Here is a 26,489-nt window from a genome sequence, read left to right as displayed (position 1 = left end):
ATTTCACCACCTGCAAAATCTAAGGACTGCTACCAGATTATTAAACTTCTAGGCCTCAGCACCCACCCTTCACTCCCCCTCCAAACTCTAATAAATCACAAAGCTGCCCACGTCCCCAAAGACTCACAGATTTTGTGTGCTCTGGGCGTGGAGCAATCACTGGAGGTGGGGTAGCATCATCATCATCATCTTCATCTTCTGAAACTGGTAGCACTGCAGGGGTCTCAGACACCGTCTTCACGTTCTTCACAGTGGAGAAAAGCCAGATTCATCATGTCCAGCTGATATGCAACTTAAGCTACCAGAGTCACCAATCTCCCAGAAGAAACCTTCTCCTGACACCCTTCCTGAAACACATATCAGCCTCAAGATCTCCACCTTTGTGTAGCCAGTCTCAGGAACTCAGCCACCTTCCCTCTCTTCTTTTAGATACCACTCCCCACTCAGGCCCTTGGGGGCTTCCTTCTCCCACCCAAAGCCTAATTATGGATGGGGAAACCAGCTTACGTCTTCTCTACCTGGCTACCTCAATCCAAACCCTGAAAACAAGACCATAGTTCCTTCTTATTCTGTGAATTTTACTCTCTATGCTGATCAGGGCAGAAAGTACAAAATGTAAGGAAAGGATTAAAATTTTCTAATTTTACAAAGTTTATCATTGTGACTACTTAGTCCTTTCTGATATGGTAAATGAAGTCCTGACAGGCCTTTGCCTCTCCTTTTCCTTTCTTTACCAAAACCTACTATATCCATTATGCCATCAGGTGCCCTCACCTCAACCTGAAGATACAGAACATCAGGAAACCCTTGTCTCAAGAGGACAATGTCTCTCCCCAGACTAGATGCTATCCATTTCACTCAGCTTTTGCCCTGTCCTGGAATGAACCTTACCAGCACCACTAATTGAACCTGCTAGAATCTCAGCAACTTGATTTTCCCATGTAAACTGTAACAAAGCTAGGCCAAGACTGGCAGGTTTTAGGGCAGGTCCAGGCAAAAAATCATACCATTACTGTTTACAACACATATTCAAGAGACAAAGTAGCTCCAAAACATAAGATTTTTGATAAGATTAAATGATTACAGCATAGAGCCAGAGGAGCAATAGGGATCTCTTAATATATACTAATATAATTCAACAGCATCACATAATTTCAGAGCATCTACTCTGTGCTCAGCAAGATACTGTGATGGATGCCGTTGACATAAATGTACAAATATGAAAAAATGGTCCATGTTCTGAAGGAGCTCACAATCTGATGCAGGAGACAGACAAGGGGAGAGTTCCCCTCCTGTCTGCCATTTGGGGTCTCTGGAGAGAGGACTATCAGGAGTCAGAACAACAGGGGATAAGTGAAGGAACTTGACTAGTCGAATACTAGGCTAGAGCTACTGTGTGGGAGCCTGGCCTTTACTATATTTGGCATACTAAGATAAGGAAAACTGGCAAGCTCATAGATTCTAACAGGACCTCTAGTGCAGGGAACTTAAAAACTGCCAGTAACAGGCATATGTAAGCAACTAGCTTTGGTGACCACAGGCAATGAATCCATTCTCTGGCCCTCAAGTTTCATCACTCGAGTAACGTGGAGGAATAGGACAGGTATAATTTGAGGGGTGACCCTAAGTCACTTTCTGTTTTAAAAAACAATAGAGGTTCTTTCCCTATCAAAGCACATATTTTGATAAGTGTGCGCTCTAATTTTTTTCTCCTCACTATTTCACTAAACAAATTTGTTTGGATTTGTTTTCTAGCTTGGTTGCTCTCTTCTTTCTTTCTTTTTTTTTATTACTTTTTTATTTTTAATAATTTAAAAAAATTTTTTATTTTAATAACTTTGTTTTTTTCTTTCTTTCCTTCTGTCTTTTTTTCTCCCTTTTCTTCATGTCAGACAAAATAGACTTTAAAATAAAGACTGTTACAAGAAACAAGGAAGGACACTACCTAACAGTCAAGGGATCAATCCAAGAAGAAGATATAACAATTGTAAATATGCACCCAACATAGGAGCACTTCAATACATAAGACAAATGCTACAGCCATAAAAGGGGAAATCGACAGTAACACAATCATAGTAGGGGAATTTAACACCCCACTTTGACCAATGGAAAGATCATCCAAAATGAAAATAAATAAGGAAACACAAGCCTTAAATGACACATTAGAGCAGGTAAACTTAATTGATAATTAAAGGACAATCCATCCAAAAGCAGCAGAATACACTTTCCTCTCAAGTGCACATGGAACATTCTCCAGGATAGATCACATCTTGAGTCACAAATCAAGCCTCAGAAAATTTTTAAAAATTGAAATCATATCAAGCATCTTTTCCGACCACAATGCTATGAGATTAGAAATCAATTACAGGAAAAAAAACTGTAAAAAACACAAACACATGGAGGCTAAATAAGATGCTACTAAATAACCAAGGTCACTGAAGAAATCAAAGAGGAAATCAAAAAATACCTAGAGACAAATGACAATGAAAACCCAAAACTTACGGGATGCAGCAAAAGCAGTTCTAAGAGGGAAGTTTATAGCAATACAATCCTACATCAAGAAACAAGAAAATCTCAAATAAACAACCTAACCTTATACCTAAAGCAACTAGACAAAGAAGAACAAACAAAACCCAAAGTTAGTAGAAGGAAAGAAATCATAAAGATCGGAGTGGAAATAAATGAAATAGAAATGAAGAAAACAGTAGCAAAGATCAATAAAACTAAAAGCTGGTTCTTTGAGAAAATAAACAAAATTGATAAACCTTTAGCCAGACTCATCAAGAAAAAAAGGGAGAGGGCTCAAATCAATAAAATTAGAAATAAAAAAGGAGAAGTTACAACTAACACTACAGAAATACAAAGTTTCATAAGAGACTACTACAAGGAACTATATGCCAATAAAATGCACATCGTGGAAGGAATGGACAAATTCTTAGAAAAGTACAACCTTCTGAGACTGAACTAGGAAGAAACACAAAATATGCACAGACCAATCACAAGTAATGAAATTGAAACTGTGATTGAAAATCTTCCAACAAACAAAAGTCCAGGACCAGATGGCTTCACAGGCAAATTCTATCAAACATTTAGAGAAAAGCTGACACTTACCCTTCTCAAACTCTTCCAAAAAGTTGCAGAGGGTGGGACACTCCCAAACTCATTCTATGAGGCCACCATCACCCTGATACCAAAACCAGATAAAGATACCACAAAAAAAGATAATTACAGGCCACTATCACTGATGAACATAGACACAAAAATCCTCAACATAATAATAGCAAACCAAATCCAACAACACATTAAAAGGATCATACAGCATGATCAAGTGGGATTTATCAAAAGGATACAAGGATTTTTCAATATCCGCAAATCAATCACTGTGATACACCATATTAACAAACTGAAGAATAAAAACCATATGATCATCTCAATAGATGCAGAAAAAGCTGTTGACAAAATTTAACCCCTATTTATGATTTAAAAAAAACAAACTCTCCAAAAAGTGGGCACATGGGGAGCCTACCACAACATAATAAAAGCCATATATGACAAACCCACAGCAAACATTATTCTCAATGGTGAAAAGCTGAAAGCTTTTCCTCTAAGATCAGGAACAAGACAAGGGTGTCCACTCTCACCATTGTTATTATTCAATAAAGTTTTGGAAATCCTAGCCATGGCAATCAGGGAAGAAAAAGAAATAAAAGGAATCTAAATTGGAAAAGAAGAAGTTAAAATTTCACTGTTTGCATATGACATGATACTATACATAGAAAATCCTAAAGATGCAATCAGAAAACTACTAGAACTAATCAATGAATTTGGTAAAGTAGCAGGATACAAAATTAATACCCAGAAATCTCTAGCATTCCTATACACTAACAATGAAAGATCAGAAAGAGAATTTAAGGAAACAATCCCATTTACCATTGCATCAAAAAGAATAAAATACCTAGGAATAAACCTACCTAAGGAGGCAAAACTTCTGTACTCAGAAAACTATAAAATACTGATGAAGGAAATCAAAGATGACACAAACAGATGGAGAGATATACCATGTTCTTGGATTGGAAGAATCAATATTGTGAAAATGACTATACTACCCAAAGCAATCTACAGATTCAATGCAATCCCTATCAAATTACCAGTGGCATTTTTCAGTTTTTGAACAAAACATTTGACAATTTGTATGGATACACAAAAGACCTCAAATAGCCACAGCAATCTTGAGAAGGAAAAGTAGAGCTGGAGGAGTCAGACTCCCTATTTTCATACTATACTACAAAGCTACAGTAATCAAGACAGTATGGTACTGGTACAAAAACAAATATAGATCAATGGAACAGGATAGAAAGCCCAGAGATAAACCCATGCACCTCTGGTCCACTAATCTACGACAAAGGAGGCAAGGATATACAATGGAGAAAATACAGTGTTTTCAATTAGTGGTGCTGGGCAAACTGGACAGCTACCTGTAAAAGAATGAAATTAGAACTCTTCCTAACACCATAAACAAAAATAAACTCAAAATGGATTAAAGACCTAAATGTAAGGCCAGACAGTATAAAACTCTTAGAGGAAAACACAGGCAGAACACTATTTGACATAAATCACAGCAAGATCTTTTTTGACCCACGTCCTAGAGTAATGGAAATAAAAACAAAAATAAACAAATGGGACCTATTTAAACTTAAAAGCTTTTGCACAGCAAAGGAAACCATAAGCACGATGAAAAGATTACCCTCAGAATGGGAGAAATTATTTGCTAATGAAGCAACTTACAAAGGATTAATCTACAAAATATATAAACAGCTCATGCAGTTCTATGTTAAGAAAACAAACAACCCAATCAAAAAATGGGCAGAAGACCTAGACATTTCTCCAAAGAAGACATTCAGATGGCCAATGAACACATGAAAAGATGCTCAACATCACTTATTGTTAGAGAAATGCAGATCAAAAGTACAATGAGGTATCTCCTCACACAGGTCAGAATGGCCATCATCAAATAATCTAGAAACAATAAATGCTGAAGAGGGCACAGAAAGAAAGGGAACCCTCATGCACTGTTGGTGAGAACATTAATTGGTACAGCCACTATGGAGAACAGTATGGAGGTTCCTTAAAAAACTAAAAATAGAGTTACCACATGACCCAGCAATCCCACTGCTGGGCATATACCCAGAGAAAACCATAATTCAAAAAGACACATGTACTCCAGTGTTCATTGCAGCACTATTTACAATAGCCAGGACATGGAAGCAACCTAAATGTCCATCAACAGAGGAATGAATAAAGAAGATGTGGTACATATATACAATAGAATATTACTCAGCCATAAAAAAGAATGAAATTGGGTCATTTGTACAGATGTGGATGGACCTAGAGTGTGTCATACAGAGTGAAGTAAGTCAGAAAGAGAAAAACAAATATCATGTATTAACTCATATATGTGGAACCTAGAAAAATGGTATAGAGGATCTTATTTTCAAAGAAGAAATAGAGACATAGATGTAGAGAACAAATGTATGGATACCGAGGGGAATGGGGGCTGGGAGGTATTGGGAGATTGGGATTGACATATATATATTATTGATACTATGTATAAAATAGATAACTAATGAGAACATATTGTATAGGATAGGGAACTCTACTTAATGCACTGTGGTGACCTAAATGGGAAGGAAATCCAAAAAAGAGGGAATATATGTTTATGTATAGCTGATTCATTTTTCTGTACAGTAGAAATTAACACAACATTGTAAAGTAAATATACCCTAATAAAAATTAATTTAAAAAATAAAGTAAAAATTTTCAATTTTATTTAAAACCAGTTATGTTTCATTATATTTTAAATATTATAGAAATATAAGGAGTTAAAGGTGAGTATTCTTCAGGGATGCCTGGTAAAGATGGCAGATTGAACATAGGCATGGTCTTTTAAAGCCATTAAACCTAGAAGTTTGGGGAGAACAGGAAAGGAGACAAGATCAGCAAAGGAGGCGATGACATATTGGTGAGCAGTAAATAACTCAAGGAGGAATCCAATGCTGACAGTGGGCAAAACTGAAGACCAATTTATATATCTATGCTTCAGAATCCTCAAAAGGTTCAGGAATTGGTAGCACCATATGCTTCTGAAACTGGAGGAGTGGAGCAGGAGTGGGGGGTACTAAAGGTAGATTCAATGAAAGTTATTTAAATGCAGTTAGATCCCCAAACTCTTTCCCTACTCTATAACACTGAGTGATTGCTTACACCTTCCTCAGCAGAAAATTGGAGGTTTATTCTCTGGAGAGGGAAAAACACAGGATTTCTGGATTAGGGAATGTAAAGTACAGTTAAATATAAGAGTATCATAGGAAAAACAGGGTAATAAAGTAAATATATGCACACTAATGCTGAGATCCCTAACCCTCTTACCTTACTGTGCTCCTGAAATATTACTGAAACTTTTATTCTCAAAGCAGCAGATCAGAAGATTCTTCGCTGGATCTGAACAGCCTAAATTCTAAACACAAAAATAAAGAAAACTGGGACTTCCCTGGTGGTCCAGTGGTTAAAAATCTGCCTTCCAATGCAGGGAACACATGTTTGCTCCCTGGTCAGGGAACTAAGATCCCACATGCCACAGGGCAACTAAGCCCGCATGCCACAGCTATTGAGCCCATGTGTTCTAGAGCCTGCTCACCACAACTAGAGAGCCCGTGCACTGCAACTACTGAGCCTGTGTGCTCTGGAGCCCACACACCACAACTAGAGAGCCCACACGCCACAACTACTGAGCCCACGTGCTTTGGAGCTAGCGTGCCACAACTAGAGAGCCTGCACGCTGCAACTACTGAGCCCACACACTCTGGAACCCACACACCACACCTAGAGAGAAGCTAGCGTGCCGCAACTAGAGAAGCCCACGCTTCAATGAAAGATCCCACATGTCACAATGAAGATCCCACATGTCATAATGAAGATCCCCTGTGCCGCAAATAAGACCCGAAACAGCCAAATTAATTAATTAATTAATTAAATTATTTATTTATTTATTTTAGAATTTTTTATACATAGTATCCTGTCATCTGCAAACAGTGAGTTTTACTTGTTCCTTCCCAATTTGGATTCCTTTTATTTATTTTGTCAGATTGGCTAGGACTTCCAATACTATGTTGAATTGAAGTGGTGAGAGTGCACATACTTGTCTTGTTCCTGATCTTACAGGAAGTACTTTTAGCATTTCACCATCAAGTACGATGTTAGCTGTGGGCTTGTCATATATGGCCTTTATTATGTTGAGGTATGTTCTCTCAGTAGCCACTTTGTTGAGAATTTTTATTACAAATGGATGTTGAATTTTGTCATAAAGTTTTTCTGCATCTATTGAGATAATCATATGATTTTTATTCTTCAGTTTGTTAATGTGGTGTATCACTCTGAGTGATTGGTGGATATTGAACCATGCTTGCATCCCTGGGATAAATCCCACTTCATTATCACGTATGATTCTTTTAATGTGTTGTTGAAATTAGTTTGCTGATATTTTGTTGGGGATTTTTGCATCTATGTTCATCAGTGATAGTGGCTTGTAATTTTCTTTTTCGGGGGGTCTTTATTTGGTTTAATATTAGGGTGATACTGGTGTCATAGAAAGAGTTCAGAAGCAGGCCTTCCTCTGTAATTATTTTTCAATAGTTTGAGAAGAATTTGTGTTAACTCTTCTTTAAGTGTTTGTTAGAATTCACTTTGAATATATGATGGCACTCCCTTCTGGCCTACAAAATTTCTACTGAAATTCAGTTGATAGTATTATGGGAGTTCCCTTGTATATAACTAAAAATGCCACAAAAATCTATTAGAAATAACATATGAATTCAGAAAAGTTGCTGAATACAAAATTAATATACAGAAATCTTGTATTTCTATACAGTAACAATGAACAATCAGACAGAGATATTAAGAAAACAGTCCAATTACAATTGAATCAAAAAGAATAAAATAACGAGGAATAAATCTAACCAAGGAGGGGCTTCCCTGGTGGCGCAGTGGTTGAGAATCTGCCTGCCAACGCAGGGGACACGGGTTCGAGCCCTGGTCCAAGAAGATCCCACATGCCGTGGAGCAACTAGGCCCGTAAGCCACAACTACTGAGCCTGCGCATCTGGAGCCTGTGCTCTGCAACAAGAGAAGCCGCAATAGTGAGAGGCCCGTGCATCGCAATGAAGAGTGGCCCCTGCTTGCCGCAACTAGAGAAAGCCCTCACACAGAAACGAAGACCCAACACAGCCAAAAATAAATAATAAATAAATAATAAATAAATTTAAAAAAAAAATCTAACCAAGGAGGTTAAATACCTGTACTTGGAAAACTGTAAGACACTGATGAAAGATATTGAAGATGACGCCGACAAAGGGAAAGATACACCATGCTCGTGAACAGAACAATCAATATTGTTAAAATAAACTTACCACCCAAGGAAATCTACAGATTCAAAGCAATCATTGTCAAAATACCAATGGCATTATTCACAGACCTAGAACAAATAATTCTAAAATTTGTACAGAAACACAAAAGACCCTGAATATCCAAAGCATTCTTGAGAGAAGTACTAAGCTGGAGGTATCATGATCCCTGACTTCAAACTATACTACAAAGCTACGGTAATCAAAACAATATGGTACTGGGACAAAAACAGACACATAGATCAATGCAACAGAACAGAGAGCCTAGAAATAAACCCACACTCATATGGTCAATTAATCTATGACAAAAAAAGGCAAAAGTATACAATAAGGAAAAGATAGCCTCTTCAATAAATGGTGTTGAGAAAACTGGACACCTACCTGCAAAAGAATCAAACTGTATTATTTTCTCACACCATATATAGAAATAAACTCAAAATGGATTAAATACTTAAACATAAGATGAGACCAAAATACTTCTAGAAGAAAACTTAGGCAGTGCACTCTGTAACATTGGTCTTAGCAATATTCTTTTTTTTTTTTTTTTGTATATGTCTCCTCAGGCAAGGAAACAAAGCAAAAAATAAACAAAATTGATTATATCAAATTAAAAATCTTTTGCACAACAGAAGAAATTATCAACAAAAGGAAAGGGCAGCTTACTCAGTGGGAAGATCTCTTTGCCATGACATATCTGATAAGGGATTAATAACTAAAATATATAAAGAACTCATACAACTCAACATACAAAAACAAAAATTCAGCGGTCCTTAATAGACATTTTTCCAAGGAAGACATACAGATGGCCAACATACACATGAAAAGATGCTCAGTGTCACTAATCATCAGGGAAACGCAAATCAAAACCACAATGAGATACCATCTCACACCTATCAGAATGGCTTTTATCAAAAAGACAAGAAATAACAAGCGTTGGCAAGGATGTGGAGAAAACAAAAAACTTGTGCACTGTTGGTGGGAATGTAAATTGCAGTCCTAGTGCAGCCACTAGGAAAACAATATGGATATTCCCCCAAATATCAAAAAATAGAACTCCCATATGATCCAGCAATTCCACTTCTGGGTATTTTCCCAAAGAAAACAAAACCACTAATTGGAAAAGATATATGCACCTCTATGCTCATTGCAACATTCTTTACCCTAGCCAAGATATAACAAGCTACCTAAGTGTCCATCAATAGATCAATGGATAAAGAAGACACTCACATACACATACACATACATACACACACACACACACACACACACACACACACACACACACACACACACATCCAGGAATATTACTCAGCCATAAAAAAAGAACAAAATCTTGCCAAATGCCACAACATTGATGGACCTAAAAGGTATTATGCCAAGTGAAATAGTTCAGACAGAGAAAGACAAATATCATATGATTTCACTTATATGTGAAATCTAAAAATCAAAACAAACATATATAACAAAATAGAAACAGCCACATAGATAGAGAGCAAACAGTTGGTTGCCAGAGAGGAAGCGGGGGGATGAAAAAAATGTGTGAGTGAGATTAAGAGGTACAAATTTCCAGCTATAAAATAAGTAAGTCACAAGGGTATAATATACAACATAGGGAATATAGTCAACAATATTGTTAATAACTTTTTATGGTGACACATGGTAAGTAGTTACCATGGTGATCATTTTGTAACATGTAAAACTATTGAATCACTATGTTGTACACCTGAAACTAATATACTATTGTAAGTCAATTATACTTCAATGAAAAAAAGAAAAAAAATTATCTGGTATAAGTTTGGAATCAAAATTCTACTACCTTTTGCTCACTGCAAAATGGAGACTGTGGGACTTCCCTGGTGGTCCAGCAGTTAAGACTCTGTGCGTCCACTGCAGGGGGTGCAGGTTCGATCCCTGGTCGGGAAACTAAAATCCCACATGCCACGCAGCACGGCCAAAAAGTAAAAAAAAAAAAAGAAAAAGAAAAAAAAATGGAGACTGTCCCTGCTGTTTCAAATGCAGAATTTTAATTAATTTATCCATGAATATAACCCAGGATTAATTCCTGCTTCTTATATATATTCTCTCAGTCCATATTCTCTGGAATTATTCTTATCTTCTAGGATTTTTCTCCTCCACATAATTAAGCTGTGGGTTCTTCTGCTCCAATCAGTCTGACTTTACCTGCTTCCTATCTTCCATGAACCTTCTGACAATGGTCCATTTATGTCCTGTTTTTGTTTTGGAGCACTGTTTTGAGTTCATTTTTTATGTATCTTTTCTGAAATTAAGAAATTTAGCATAACCAGAGAGAGACACATGAATTCACTCTACTACCCTACCCTGATCAAAATTCTTTCTAATATGGTAGTTTAGATTAAAATGCCCATCCAACTATATTAATCTCCCATCTAAAATACTTCCTCAGCTTCAGCACAAAGTCCAAGTTCTTTGGTATGACATGATGAATCTTTAACTTGGCTTTTGTTCATGCTACCTCACACAAGAAACCATTGCCCTTCTCTCTGGCTCGTATCATTACCTGTGTTGACCTGACACTGTATTATAAATCCTTATTTACATGTTCTGAATACTCACTAAATTATAAGATCAAGAGCAAAGACCTTACCAGTCCTTGAGTCTTCAGCACCCAAAAGGCCTATCACATAGCAGTTGTTCATTTTATAAATGAGAATTTGGGCACAAAAGTGCTATTGAAAGACCTGGATCTCAGACCAATGAGCCACAAATAAAAGAAGTTTAGAGTGGAAAGAACCTTAAATATCATGTTTGTTAAATGAACAAATAGTGAGGACCCAACGATTCCATACAAATTTCCTTGTAATACCGGACAGAATAAGTCACTCCATCAAATATGACCCTCACTGTACATTATTCATGTACCTCTCTTGCAGCCTTTATCCCTCTATTCTGTTGTTAATTTTTTCTCAAAGACTAAGAGAGAGCATATTCAATTTTGTATCACCAACACCTGGGCACAAAGAAGGTGCTACACAAATATTTTTGGTATGCATGAATAAATAAATGCTTAGGAGAACTGAATTTGGTATTGGTCTCTACTACTGACTCATTCAAGGGTACAGAGCAAGTCATGTAAAGTATCTGAGTCCCAATTTCTTAATTTGTGTATGGAGATAACAATCCCAACCAATTATTTTACAAATAAAATGGAATGATTTGTGTGAAACCAATATGGAAAACAATGCCATGCTACCACAATACAAACCACATGCCCCACATAAAACTAGCAAGGAAATAAAGAGGCCCGAGCCACAGGGACAGTATTCTGAACTGGGGGAGATAATGTCCTTGACAGCCTGAGTAGTTTTAATTGTAGATACTAAATCAGTACAGGTTTTTACCAAGCAGGTGTTATCCTCTCTGCCATATGGCACGAGCCCCAGGGCTCCTCCTCCTCACCAAGGAAAAACAGAGCTAAGGCTTTACTGCAGTCTCCTTTATAAGACCTCTCTGACATCTTCTTTCTCAGTTTCCTGCCACAGTGAAAAGAATGCTGGATGGGGACTCAGAAAACCCTAGATCTAATCTGGTTCTGCCACAGAAGCAATTATTCGTCTTCAGGAAAGTCTGTTTTGTCACCAGCAAAGAGGGGAGGATAATACTTTCTTCACAAGGTAATTGTAAGGACTAATTATTCTAACATACATAAAGTTATTAACACAGTGCCTGGCACATGTTAGCTACTCAATAAATAATAGCTGTTACTCCTCCTATAAAAACATAAAGACATTTGAGCCACAAAGCAAAGCTCAGCTTTGTTCAGACCCCTTCTTCAATAATTTACAGTTCAACAATGGGGAGAAACTCCCAAAGATCTTAACATTTGCACATTCTTCCCCATCTTTTAATTACATCTCTTCCATTTGATGAAAGAGTGGATCAGGGGAAAGTGACACAGACTGCAGATCAGATACCTTATTGTTATTAACCCTTCTTGATTTCAGTTTTATCATCTACAAAACAAAGATAATAAACCACCTCACTAAATTCCACTGAACATTAAAAGAGATCGTGAATAAAAAAGGACCCGGTATGCCACAAGGCATTAGATATGTGAATATTTTTTATAATTGATAAGTGTATAAATGACTCAGAGTAAACTTCCCCACTTCTGGAAGCATGGTTCAAAGTATTTGGATGGTTACTCAATATTGTATTAGAATGTACGACCCCCACTTAAAATTTTTCAATAGCTTCTCATTACCTTAAAGTTATAACTCCTATATGATCAGACGTGTCTACCCTCCTCCTCATCACCCAGCTCTAGTCCCTTCACACTTCACATTCCAATCATAACAAACCACTTGCAGTTCTCTGAGTAAGCCTACCTCATGAACCTTGTTGCCTTAGCACATGCTAATTATTCTCTCTGTCTGCAATACTCTCATCTCTCCTTAATTCTCGACCTAAATAACTAACTCATTCAGCTCAGACTCTACCATCAAGAAGCCTTCTTTATACATCCAACCTTTCATTCAGTAAATTGTTCCTTGCCAGATGCATGGATCTGGCAATTAACAAGTCAGACATAGCTCCTGGCCTCATGAAGTTTCAGGATGCTGCACTGTAACTGTTTGTGCCTTCATGTTGCTCACAAGATTGGGAGATCCTTAGGAGTTGGGACAATGCCTGATTCATCCCAATATTGCCACTTCTCCACACAGGACCTGGCAAAGTGTAGGGACTTTTCAAATGTTTAGTAAGTCAATATGATTTAGTAAATTGATATAATTACCACCTTCGTACAAGAGACAATATCAGGTATAAAGAACAGCAGTATTCTTTTTAATGGCTGAGTAATATTCCATTATGTATATTATCACATCTTCTTTGTCCTCTGTCGATGGACATTTAGATTGCTTCCATGTCTTGGCTATTGTAAACAGTGCTGCAGTGAACTTTGGGGTGCATGTATCCTTTCGGACCATGTTTTCCTCCAGATACATGCCCAGGAGTGGGATTGCAGGATCATATGGTAACTCTATTTTTAGTTTTTTAAGGAACCTCCATACTGTTCTCCATAGTGGCTGTACCAATTTACATTCCTAGCAACAGTGCAAGAGGGTTCCCTTCTCTCCACACTCTCTCCAGCATTTATTGTTTGTGGATTTTTGGATGATAGCCACTTTGACTGGTGTGAGGTGATATCTCACTGTAGTTTTAATTTGCATTTCTCTAATAATCAGTGATATTGAACATCTTTTCTACAGATTGTCATACTGAAGTATGTAAGACAGAGAAAGAGAAATATTGTATGATATCACTTACATGCGGAATCTGAAAAGAAATGATACAAATGAACTTATTTACAAAACAGAAACAGACTCACAGACTTAGAGAATGATCTTATGGTTACAAGGGGGTGAGGGGGGGAGTGATAGTTAGGGAGTTTGCGATTGACATGTACACACTGCTATATTTAAAATAGATAACCGGGCCTTCCCTGGTGGTGCAGTGGTTAAGAATCCGCCTGCCAATGCAGGGGACAAGGGTTCGGGCCCTGGTCCGGGACGATCCCACATGCCGCGGAGCAACTAAGCCCGTACGCCACAACTACTGAGCCTGAGCTCTAGAGCCCACGTGCCACAACTACTGAAGCCCACGTGCCTAGAGGCCGTGCTCCGCAACAAGAGAAGCCACTGTAATGAGAAGCCCACGTGCTGCAACTAGAGAAAGGCTGCATGCAGCAATGAAGACCCAAAGCAGCCAAAAATAAATAAATAAAATAAATAAATTTATTTTAAAAAATAAATAAATAAAATAAATAAAACAAAATAGATAACCAACAAGGACCTATTGTATAGCACAGGGAACTCTGCTCAATATTATGTAACAACCTAAAAGGGAAAAGAATTCAAAAAAGAATAGCTACACGTATGTGTGCATATATATATATATATATATATATAAAACTAAATCACTTTGCTGTACACCTGAAACTAACACAACACTGTTAATCAACTATACTCCAATATAAAATAAAAAGTTAAAATAAAAAAGAATAGCAGTATTCTCTCAGTTATATCACAGCTTATAAGACCCTTTCAAATACATCCACATCTCGTCTTATCTGCTCTGAAAAACAGAATTTGTAAGTTGAGAGAGACCGAGGGATCCTTGAGGTCCTTTAATTTTACTTTCTACCCAATTCATCAACGGTTCCTATAATATCCCTTCAAGTGACAGGACATTCACTACAACTTTGGAATGAATGACTTTAAATTAATAGAATCTGCTCCCTTCAACAAGTAGTCCTAATCCTAGTTTTGTAGACCCAACTAACCCAAAAGAAGGAATTCTCTTCTAAATTCAGTTTATTTGAAGACATGTCAGGAAAGGCAAAGTGTATTACGCTCACTTTATTGATGAAAACACTGAAGCTCAGAAAGGCAAACTGGCTTTGCTAATGTTCAAATCTACAAATGAAAAACTGAGTCTAGCAGCCAGTTCTTCTGGTTCCAAGGTTAGGATTTCTACAACATTAATAAACTAAAGCTGGAAGGGATGCGTACTGTTTATTAAGTCCAAGTCCTTTACTCTGAGGCCCAGGGTAGGAGAGTGACGAAGATGAGTACCCCCCAGCCCAGGCTCTGCATCTACCACACTGACTTGATCCCTAAAAATCACACCTGCCCATATCAGAATAGAGGAAATAAAGGCTTACCAAAGTGTTAGAAGGACTATAATCCTCAGCTAATTTACCTCCAAAGGAAAAAAGACACTGGATTTAGTCAGTAAACAATTACAGTTAATCCTTTCTTGAGAGCTAAGGAAGCCTATTCAGTCAAGCACTTGCTAGGCCCAGAGAATAATAATCATAGTGTTATTGGTACTATAGGCCCAACAGCATGCTAAACATGTTATACACATTACCTCCTCTAATCCTCACTACAGCTCTCAGTACTATTATTATGTCTACTTTTATAGATTTGGAAACTGAGGTTCAGGGAAGTTAAGTAATTTGCCCAGTAATTATTTAACACATAGACTGGTAGGAATCAAGAGGTGAATCCTGGTGCACTTCTAAACACTATGCTAGAACTGTATCCATATCATCAACTATATCATCATCAGGCCTCAATGGCCAAAGAGATTTCCTGAATTATAAGTGAAAGGGAAAGAATTCATGGCTGGCACTGTGCTGAGCCACCCATAACAAATGATGACCAGTTTCTAGAGAGGACCCTTCTACATCCATGTCTATTCCCCACAGGGAGAGAAAGACTAAGCCTTAGGAAAAGAGAGGCTTTAATCATCTCAAGTCTAATCAAAGGCAGGGTCTTATTTTCTAAGAAGAGATCCAACTTCCTGCAAGCAGATAATTACCATAGTTCATTGATTCTGAGATGCATATTTTTTCACATTAACACGTCTGAAACAGAGATGTGTCCTACAATCAAAGGCATTCCATGGTTCAACTGGCAACTATTTTTCTTTAATGGCATATAAAATAATGGTGCATCTTACAATGAATGATAGCTTAGATTTGATGAAATATGAAACATAGATCCAATGGAGATCATAGCAAAAACGTAAGTTTAAGGACCAAGTATTGTGTTTCTTTTTATTCTTTAATTCCTAAAGGTCTAAGAAGAAACTGACTTCACCAGTTCATTACCAATGGAATTAAGGAAGACAAAATTCTACCAAATTCAACCTATTTCTCACCTAGAACCAAGCCCAAAGAATGTCCAAGATCCCAATTCCATCAGATAAGAAATTACCAGGTACAGCTTTTTGGTCCTATGACAAATCAAATCATGAATACATAAACTGTGATAATACATTCTTAAAATAAACCTTGAACATCCATCTGTACCTTGGAGAAATCAATTCAGGATTGATTCACATTTTTTCTTGTCCAAAAGTACATCACCTTAGACAGAACAAAGTACAATACTATGCCTTCATCTTGTGCACTGGATATTCTGGTATTAAATATATCACCACTCTATAAAAAACAGGTAAGCACTGCTCTTTTTAAACGTGATTTACAATTTCTATGTATCAAAATCACATTCTATAGCCCAGAATGACAGAATAGAAAGTACTTTTAATCCCTTCATTTTATAAATAAATAAACTAAGGTTCAGAAGAAAAGAAACTGGTACAAGATTACATAAATCAGTGGCAAAGTAGGGCTAAAACCCAGAACCTTGGGTTGTCTATCTAGTTTAGGTTTTGCTTATCACATTAGCTACTAATTGGTACAGAATATAAAGTGCTAAAAAAAATAGGAAACGTGACAAAAATTGGCATGAAGGATTGTGCTTGGATTATAGACAGCAAACTGTTTAAGGGCCCAAGCTGAAAATACCCTTCCATCACATATCAGTTGAGTCGCTCTGAGTAAGTCACTTACTTTCCTGGAGCCTAATTAATTTGTCTGAGTCTGCAAAATCGGGATAATAATCCTTTCCCTACCAATCTCTCAAGGCCATCATGAGAATCAAATGAGATAATGCATGTGTAATCATATATAAATTGAAGTAGTTTATCATAATTAGTAGTATGAGAAGAGGGGAAAGTTAGCCCTGGTCTTCAACTTCTAGAAAATTAAAAATCCTTCACATGTGTGCATGTACACACATGCACATATACACGTTTGCACAAATTTATACACACAGAAGTAGCTGTATGGACACATATCTATACATATACACTCAATGTTATTCATTTATGCATGCACAGATGAACATACACACAATTACCTAAATGTGTATATTTATACCCATATTTACTCATAAATACTTAAATGGACTTTAATTCCAAACATAGGCAAACCCACAGAGCTATGCTTCCATATACATAAATGGCATTTGTACATATATACACACATACACATAAAATCAGACTCTTCCAAAGACTTTGCCGCTGAGGGTTTCAAAGCCATCTTCTAATCTGATGTCTCCATGACAAACTTTATAAAACACAAGCCTTAATCTCCTGACTAGAAAACTTTCCTACCCAGCACCCCTCAACCCCAATGACTCCTTGGAATGATCCAGGCCTTCAATGAAAGAAGTGAGACAGACCCAGCAGGCCAGATGTGAGGAAGGAAATATGCTAGGATCATGCATGACCCTCTCCAGGGCACCACTATGCAGCATGAGAAAAGATGCAGTCTGTCATCCTCACCATCTGTGCCCTTTGCTGCAAGCCAGATACTTGCTGGGGAAAGCATCCTTCAAAATTAGCTAGTTCATCCTGGTTCTCACCTTCCCCAACAATACTCACCTTTGAAAGAGACAGCATGAACACCAGGAAAAGCACTGGACTCAGAGTTAAGACCAGTGGTTAAGAGATCATTAATGTAGCCACATTAGAAAGGCATTTTGGGCTCTAATATCTGCAAAACAAGGGGAAACTGGAAATGGTATATACTAAGGATACTTCTTGCCCTAACATTCTAAGATGCTATATAAAAGGCAAGTTTCCAAAAATGTAGACCTTCTTATGACTTGCCTAAGAAAAGAAAAATATCTCTGCTATGGAAGGAGGTGCTCCAAATAGAGTTACTAGAAGCAAGTGGGAAACTGAAAAGGTACTGGTCCAGGAATTAGGAGACCTGGATTCTAATCCAAATTTTGCAATTAAAAACATTCTGAAAAACATAGTCCCTTATATATAGAGAGAGAAAGAGTATACCTAAAGAACATTTATTATTACTGGCCTATTTTTCATTTGATAAAAATCAGCTCCTTTAGGAAGAAAATGGGCTTGCCTACTTAAAAGATACACATTAAATGACATCCCATAATTCATTAATATTGAAAACAAAGATTATAATGATGGCTACATTTCCATGGTTCTGCTTTACAACCTATAAAGAACTGGGACTTCCCTGGTGGTGCAGTGGTTAAGAATCCACCTGCCAGTGCAGGGGACACAGGTTCGAGCCCTGGTCCGGGAAGATCGCACATGCCGCGTAGCAGCAAAGCCTGTGCGCCAGAACTACTGAGCCTGTGCTCTAGAGCCTACAAGCCACAACTACTGCGCCCACGTGCCACAACTACTGAAGCCCGTGTGCCTAGAGCCCGTGCTCCGCAACAAGAGAAGCCACCGCAATGAGAAGCCCGCGCACTGCAAAGAAGAGTAGCCCCTGCTCGCCACAATTAGAGAAAGCCCACGAGCAGCAACGAAGACCCAACACAGCCAAAAATAAATAAATACATTTATAAAAAAAAAAAAAAAGAACTTCTACATCAGTGAGCTCATTTATCTGCACTACAGACTCTGGAGATAGGAATTATTATTCCCATTTTGAGCTTCGAAGAAATGAAGTGACTGTTAGAACCTACTGAGTGTCAGAATCTACATGTTCGAGCACAAAGTCTACGTTCTAAATATATAAAATACACTACTTTTTAAAAACCTGCAGTTTCAGGGGATTCCTTGGCGGTCCAGTGGTTAGGACTCTGTGCTTTCACTGCCGAAGGCCCAGGTTCGATCCCTGGTTGGGGAACTAAGATCTCACAAGCTGCACAGCACGGACCCCCAAAAAATAATAAAATAAAATAAAATGAAATAAAATACCTGCAGTTTCAGAGTAAAGACTCCATTTGATGAAAAAACCCATCATCTTGGCTCTCAAATTCCAAAATTCCATCTCAGTGAAAGTGCCATTTCCACTCTTTCCAATACTTTCTTCCTTCACCCCACACCAACAGGCATGTGGAGCTCTTCCACCGAGAGGAACACTCTTTTTCTCCTAGACTGCCCTGGACACAATCCCCATACATGTAAAGCTCATGTACTTCTGGTTACTGGAGGTTTTCTTCAAGTTATAAAATTCCAATATACCCAGAACAGCCTGCGGATTTTTCTTCTGCTCCGACTTAGTGATATTTGATGTCTGAAGCAAGTGGGCCCACTGCTCTGGCATCCCCAATAAGAGAGACATGCAAGGCTGTGAGCAAGGCACAGTCAAACAGGACCGTGAAGGAAATTCAGAACTAACTCTGATAACTGATAGCAGCTAAAGATGGGTTTAGTCATTCCTTTCTCTCTCTGCCCTCAGAGTTCCACACTGGTCTCTCTTATAACACATATCTTACTATATCTGTCATTTCTTGAGATGTTTGCCCCTTCACCAGGCTATTCCTCCTTTAGAGCAGGAATCATGTCTGATTTGTCTCTGGATCATCAGTGCCCAGCACAGAGCCTGACGCCAAGGGGCCACTTAACCAAGGTCTATTTAAGGAATGGAGATTCAAAAGCTGCTCTAGTACAGTTCTGGAGGGGAGGAACGTGTCCCTCTCAAGAATATAAGAAGATAGTAATGAGGGTCTTGGGCAAAGACAGAGGCATCAGGCAGTCTGGAAAGAATTAAATCTAACAGTGCATAGCCAGAACTCTGAAAGACCAAAGGTCTTTCTGTGACCCAGGACTTACTGTAAACTCGCCTGTGACAGCATCAAAACCAATGTGAATCGTGTGCTCAAAATCTGAAGGAAGAGAAATCTCTGGCTGTTCCTTCTCCTGCCTTTCTTTTTTTCTGCAAGAGAAACAGGGAAAAGTAGATAAATCCAGGACATTATTATATTTTTAGGCTTATTTAGCTATTTGTTGAGCTCTTAACTCCTTTAGAGGACAAGGACTGTGATAAAAATTCACATGTGTATTTACAGAGCCCAGTGTTGGATCTAGGTCTGCGTAGACGGAGTAGTAAATTAAGCCATGATTAAAGGCTTTTCACTGATCTACAGTAAGGGAGGGGCAGAAAGAACTTTCATCAGAGTTAATAGTCTTGGTTCTACCACTAATGAGTCAGTTGATCCTGACTCATTAGTGGTAGGTCAAGTCACTTCCTTTCTCTGAACCCTGGTTTCCTCATCTGCAAAACAAGAAGACTCAAATAGATGGTCTATAAAGACCTTTCCAGCCCCGGACATCTTACATTCTATGAGCTTCTATAAGCTGCATCTCACCATTTTGGTCCTTGATTATGGGCCATTGTAAGGTTCTCTAAATTACAGCATTTTAGATTTGGAACGTGTTTTAATAATATGAATTGTTAATATCATATCAGGTGTTCAGTAGACAGTGATTCAAGTTCTTCACATGTATTAACTTGCTTTAGCCTCACAGCAACCCTACCAATTAGATACTATCATCCTTATTTTGCAGATAAAGAAACTGAAGCACAGAGATTAAGTGACTTGTCCACAATCACATGATTAGTAATTGGCAGTAGCCAGACCCAAACCCAGGCAGTGTGGCCCAGAGCCTGAGCTCTAAACCACTATGCTATGCTGCCTCTCTAGGCTAGGACCCTAAAGAATCATTAAGTCCAAATACTTGTAGTCATCCCTCTCACATCAAGAGTCTTGCATACAGTAGATGTTCACTAAGGTCCTGATGACCTGACAGGAAAAACGTCAATATTTAAGGAGTTGTATTGCTGAAATACCCTTGTTAGAGAAGGAATTGTGTTCCCCCAGATTCCTATGCCCTAACTCCCAGTACCTCACAATGTGATCTTATTTGGAAATAGGGCCTTTGCAGGTATAATTAGTTAAGTTATAATTAGGTCATACTGGAGTAGGGTGGGCCCCTAATCCAATAATTCTGGTGTCCTTATTAGAAAAAAAATTTGGAGACAGATGCACACAAGAGAACATCTTAAGATAAAGGCAGAGATCAGAGAGATGTTTCTTCAAGCCAAGAAACACCAAAGATTGCCAGAAAGTCACTAAAAGCTAGGGGAGAGGCATGAAATAGATTTTTCCTCACAGCTCTCAGAAGGAACCAACCTTACAAACACCTTGATCTTGGGCTTCTAGCCTCCAGAACAGAAACAATAAATTTCTGTTGTTTAAGCTCCTGGTTTGTGGTAATATGTTGCAGCAGCTCTAGCAAACTAATATAACCCTCTTCCAACTAAAACGGTTTCAGGTTCTTGCTATTAGTTAGACCTCAGCAAGCACCGTCAAATGCAACCCAGCTGAAACAGGCTTAAATACCTTCCAAGGCTCAGCCTGATAATCTTTCTTCCTAGATGGGGACCTACAGAGCCAAGATTTCAAACATCTGCAGAAACCCTCCCCCTTCCTTCAGCCAAGGTTCTTCTTCCTTCAATGTCCTAGGGAAGAGGTAGAGGACAGGACCATGTGGTCTAAACTCGCAGAGAACTCCCTACATATCACCTAGGGGTACTGGTTTCAGAGGGTAACTGCAAAAGCTACCATTTATGAAGGTATTAGTATGCGCCAGGAATGCACTAAGAATTCTGAATGCGTTATTTCACTGAATACTCATGAAATGCTGCAAAACAGATATTAATATCCCCATTTTATAGTACTTCTTTTTAATAACTTTCTTGACCATTCCTGAGTATCAGTGACAAGCATGACCTGAAAGTATCCAACTTGCCATATACTCAAACCAGAAACACATTGCAGGCCTATGAGGCAAGACCAGACTATCCCCTCTTTAAGGCAAGTGAGAGAGGAAAGGCCAGGAGCCTTGAGTCTCTGGTCTTCACCACTACCAATCTCCCCAGAAAACCTCCAGAGTTTCTCCTTGTAGGAGCAGTCATTCTCCACACTATCACAATCATGTCACAAAATCCTTGGCTCCATGACAAGCTAGACATTTTCCCTCCTAGAAATGCCCAGGACCATACACCAGCAAGGCTCAGCATTAAAGAATGGAAGCCCCAAATTCACCTCTAAAAGAATTCAATGAGCAGTATCTGGGCTGGGGTCAGACAGGGGCTCAATGCCAGGCTTGTCTGGGCCTATCTTTGGAGTTCATATTAAAAGTATGGGCTAAAGCCCACGGGCTAAAATAAGGCTCCCAAATCCACAGTTAAGGCCCCAGTGCCCAGGAAGAGCTGGACTTCATTTACATGAGCCACTTATTCTGTAACACTTGTTCTATTGCCCTTCCAGGTTGTTATGTCTGAGCCTCACTACCAGACTGAATATTCCTACAGGCCAAAGAAATTATCAGTATGTCACCCGCAAAGCCCATTAACAGTTCCCAGGAAATAAACATAGAATCTGGTAATAAAGTCTAACCTTTTTTTTCCTTTGTGCTGCTTAGTCTCGCTTCACTTGCTCACTGGGTACCGTGTGCAGAAGCCCTGCACCAAGCCCTTCAGACCAGAGCTCCTAGTGGGAAACGGCTGGTCCCGACACTGCAGCTCCGCAGGGCCATGAGCAGAAGCTCAGGAAGGACACCGCATTCAAGATGGCAGCGATGGGCCGCGAACCCAGACGCTGCGCCTGGCTCTGCAATCTGGAGCCGGAGCAGCGCAGCAGTGCCCGCCCACAAGGACTCCTCCCCCTTCCCTGCTGAGCAGAAGCCTATTAAAGCAGCCCCGCCCACCGCCTTTCAGCTGAAGCTGGGCTCTAGAGCACAGGCTCACACCTCTCCATTCTTTGATCAAAGAATAAAGCTTTCCTTGGCTTCTAAACCAAACTCAGTCTCATTCTGTTGGCTCAAATGACACTGGGGAGGAGGACCCTTGTTGGGGCCTGACTCAAAAGGGTCAGTAACAAGTATACCCCATAGCACTTTAGATTTACATTTCATAATAATTACAATAATCACCTTCATTTGTGTCATGCTCTAGTTTTGACAAAGCACTTTCACGTACCGTAGTTCATTAGCACCTCAGAACAACTGTGTGACAACAGGGCAGTGATTATGGTGCCCATTTGACAGAAGAAACAGAGGTCCCAAGAAATTAAGTAGCCTGCCCCAGTTTACATAGCAAGTTAGCAGCAGATCTGGGGCCAGGACTGAGGTCTTCAGACTCCCAGCCCCAAGGCCTTTGTATTCTGTCATTCCACCTCCTCTGGACAGCTGCTGCTCATGATGATGTTATTTCTCCTCTCTCTCCCAATGCATTCCACTCATCAAGTTATTAATGATTTTATCGTCTATACAGTGATCAAATTTACCCACTTTTCTCCATCACCAAGGCCACCACCCTATTTCAGCCATTGTTATCTGTGGCCTGAATCATTCTAACAATAACCTGTCACCTGCATGCTGGTCCCCTCCAATGTAAACAGCTGCCAGGGTGATCTATAGCCTTGCTATCAAAGCAGCATCAGCCTCACTTGGGGGACTGCTGGAAATGTGGAATCCCAAGCTCCGCCCCAGACCTACTGAATCAGAATCTGAATTTTAATAAGACCCCAAATGATCCATGTAACTTTTACATGTGCATGTAAAAGTTTGAGAATCAAGAGAATGTGAAGAGAAACCAGAGACAGGAAGAAAATATTTGCAAAAGATACACAGTTGGCCCTCCATATCCATGGGTTCTTTATCCATGGATTCAACCAACTGTGGATCAAACATATTTGGAAAAATATCCAGAAAGTTCCAAAAATCAAAACTTGAAATGCTGCACTGGAAACTATTTACATAGCATTTACATTGTAGTTACAACTATTTACATAGTATTTACACTGTATTCGTTATTATAAGTAATCTAGAGATGATTTAAAGTATATGTATAGGTTATATGCAAATGCTATGCCATTTTATATAAGGGACTTGAACGTCCATGGATTTTGGTAACTGCGGGGTCCTGGAACCAATCCCCCATGGATACTAAGAGAAGACTCTATCTTATAAAGGACTATTATCCAAAATGTACAAAGAACTCTTAAAACCCAGCAAGAAGAAAACAAACAACCTGATTAATAAAATGGGCAAAAGATCTGAACAGACACCTTACCAAGAAGATATACAGTTGGAAAAAATGCTCAACATCATATGTCATTAAGGAACTGAAAATTATAACAACAGTGAAATACCACTTCACACCTATTAGAATGGTCAGCATCCAAAACTGACAACACCAGATGCTGATAAGGATGTGGAGCAATAAGAACTTTCATTCACTGCTGATGGGAATGCAAAATGGTTCAGTCCCTTTGGAAGACAAGTTGGCAGTTTCTTACAAAATTAAACATACTTTTACAATACAATCCAGCAATCACACTCCTTGTTATTTACCCAAATGAGCTGAAAACTATGTTCACAAACAAAAACTTGCACACGGATGTTTATAGCAACTTTATTAATAATTGTCAAAACTTGGAATCAACCAAGATGTCCTTCAGTAGGTGAATGAATAAATAAACCGTGGTACTTCCAGAAAATGAAACATTATTCAGCACTAAAAAGAAAGGAGCGGGCTTCCCTGGTGGCGCAGTGGTTGAGAATCTGCCTGCCAATGCAGGGGACACGGGTTCGAGCCCTGGTCTGGGAAGATCCCACATGCCGCGGAGCAGCTGGGCCCGTGAGCCACAACTACTGAGCCTGCGCGTCTGGAGCTTGTGCTCCATAACAAGAGAGGCCGCGACAGTGAGAGGCCCGTGCACTGCAATGAAGAGTGGCCCCCACTTGCCGCAACTAGAGAAAGCCCTCGCACAGAAACGAAGACCCAACACAAGCCATAAATAAATAAATAAATAAATAAATAAAAATTAAAAAAAAAAAGAAAGGAGCTATCAAGCTATAAAAAGACAATGAGAAACCTAAAATACATATTAAGATCAGTGGTTTCCATGGGTTAGGGGGGAAGGAAGGATGAATTGGTGGAGTACAGAGGAACTGTAGGGCAGTAAAACCTATTCTGTGTGATACTATAATGGTAGATACCTGTCATTATACATTTCTCCAAACCCACAGAATGTACAACCTATTAAAATGTTGTAACCCTAATGTAAAATATGGTCATAAATTGGATACGATGCATTGATGTAGGTTCATCAATTATAACAGATGTGCCACCCGAGTACAGGATGTTGGTTGTGGGGAAGGTTGTGCATATGTGTGGGCAGGAGGTTTATAGGAAATCTGTGTACTTTCCACTTAATTTTACTATGAACCTAAAACTGCTCTAAAAAATAAGCTATTTAACAAATAAATTGGGAAGCTCTGCTCTGCAGACTTGTATCCTCTCCTTCATCTCCCACTACTTATGCTTCATACACTCTACACCCACTACACTGAACCAGTGATGGTTCACCAAACATAATGGGCTCTTTCACATCCCTTCACTTTGTCTCAAGTTGCTCCCTTTGCCTGTGAATCCTGCCTTTCTCTTTCCCTTCCCTTGCCACCTCACCACACAAACCCTTCTGTTTATCCTTGTCAGGTCTCAGCTTAAAGGTCATCCCTTCTGTGAGGTCCTCCCCGATCTCTAGTTTGGGCAGTTCTTCACCGTCTCCTCTGTTCCCGCAGCACCATACTAGTAATTGTCTGTTTTAAGGGTTTATCTTCCCAGCCAAACTGAGTTCCAAGTGCAGGGGCCACATCCAATTTGCCATGAATCCCCAGCGGCTAGCACAGGTCTGGCATAAACCAGGTGCTCAGACAATGAATGAAGAAAGGAATAAATGACCAGGCCCCAAACTCAACCTGGCAAGGAGTCTAAGGAATCAGCCTAAGACATGCAAATTCTCTCCAGAGCAAGGAATAAAGGTTTCATTTTTACCAGCTCTGACCTGACCTACACAATCTTGTTTTAAAACCTGCTCTGTGGGAGCTTCGCACACTGGTCAAAAGATACTCTGAAGTCCTTGTGCTTCCAGGGACCCAGCACAACCCTGATGAAAGGCAGCAAAATGGGGGACACACAAGAAGGTCTAGAGTCCAGGCCAGTTTTGCCTCTACCACACCATACAGTCCAGGTGCTCATCTCTCTTATCTGAACCATGGGAAGAATGGACTAGATGATTTTTTTATTATTGAAGTAAATTGACTTACAATATTAGTTGCAGGCCTACAACAAAGTGATTCCATATTTTTACACATAACAAAATGATCACAACAATGAGTCTGGTTACCATCTGTCACCATACAAAGTTATTACAATATTATTGACTATATTCTCTAGGCTGTACATTACATCCCCAGGACTTATGTATTTTATATCTGGAAATCTATCTGGTCTAATGTGTCACTTTAGACCAGTGTTTCTTTATTGATTTTTCTGTCTAGATGATCTGTCCATTGAGATAA

General features: G+C 39.0%; 1 pseudogene; it reads right to left on the bottom strand.

The window, feature by feature from the left end:
* LOC118899506 overlaps positions 1–19,404 on the bottom strand; it is a 76,225-nt pseudogene extending 56,821 nt beyond the window's left edge.
* Between the last annotated feature and the right edge of the window lie 7,085 nt (positions 19,405–26,489).

Source organism: Balaenoptera musculus, chromosome 8 (genome assembly GCF_009873245.2).
Source record: "Balaenoptera musculus isolate JJ_BM4_2016_0621 chromosome 8, mBalMus1.pri.v3, whole genome shotgun sequence".
NCBI lineage: Eukaryota > Metazoa > Chordata > Mammalia > Artiodactyla > Balaenopteridae > Balaenoptera > Balaenoptera musculus.
Note: the sequence above shows the minus strand (reverse complement) of the source record. Positions and strands in the feature narration are given on the sequence as shown.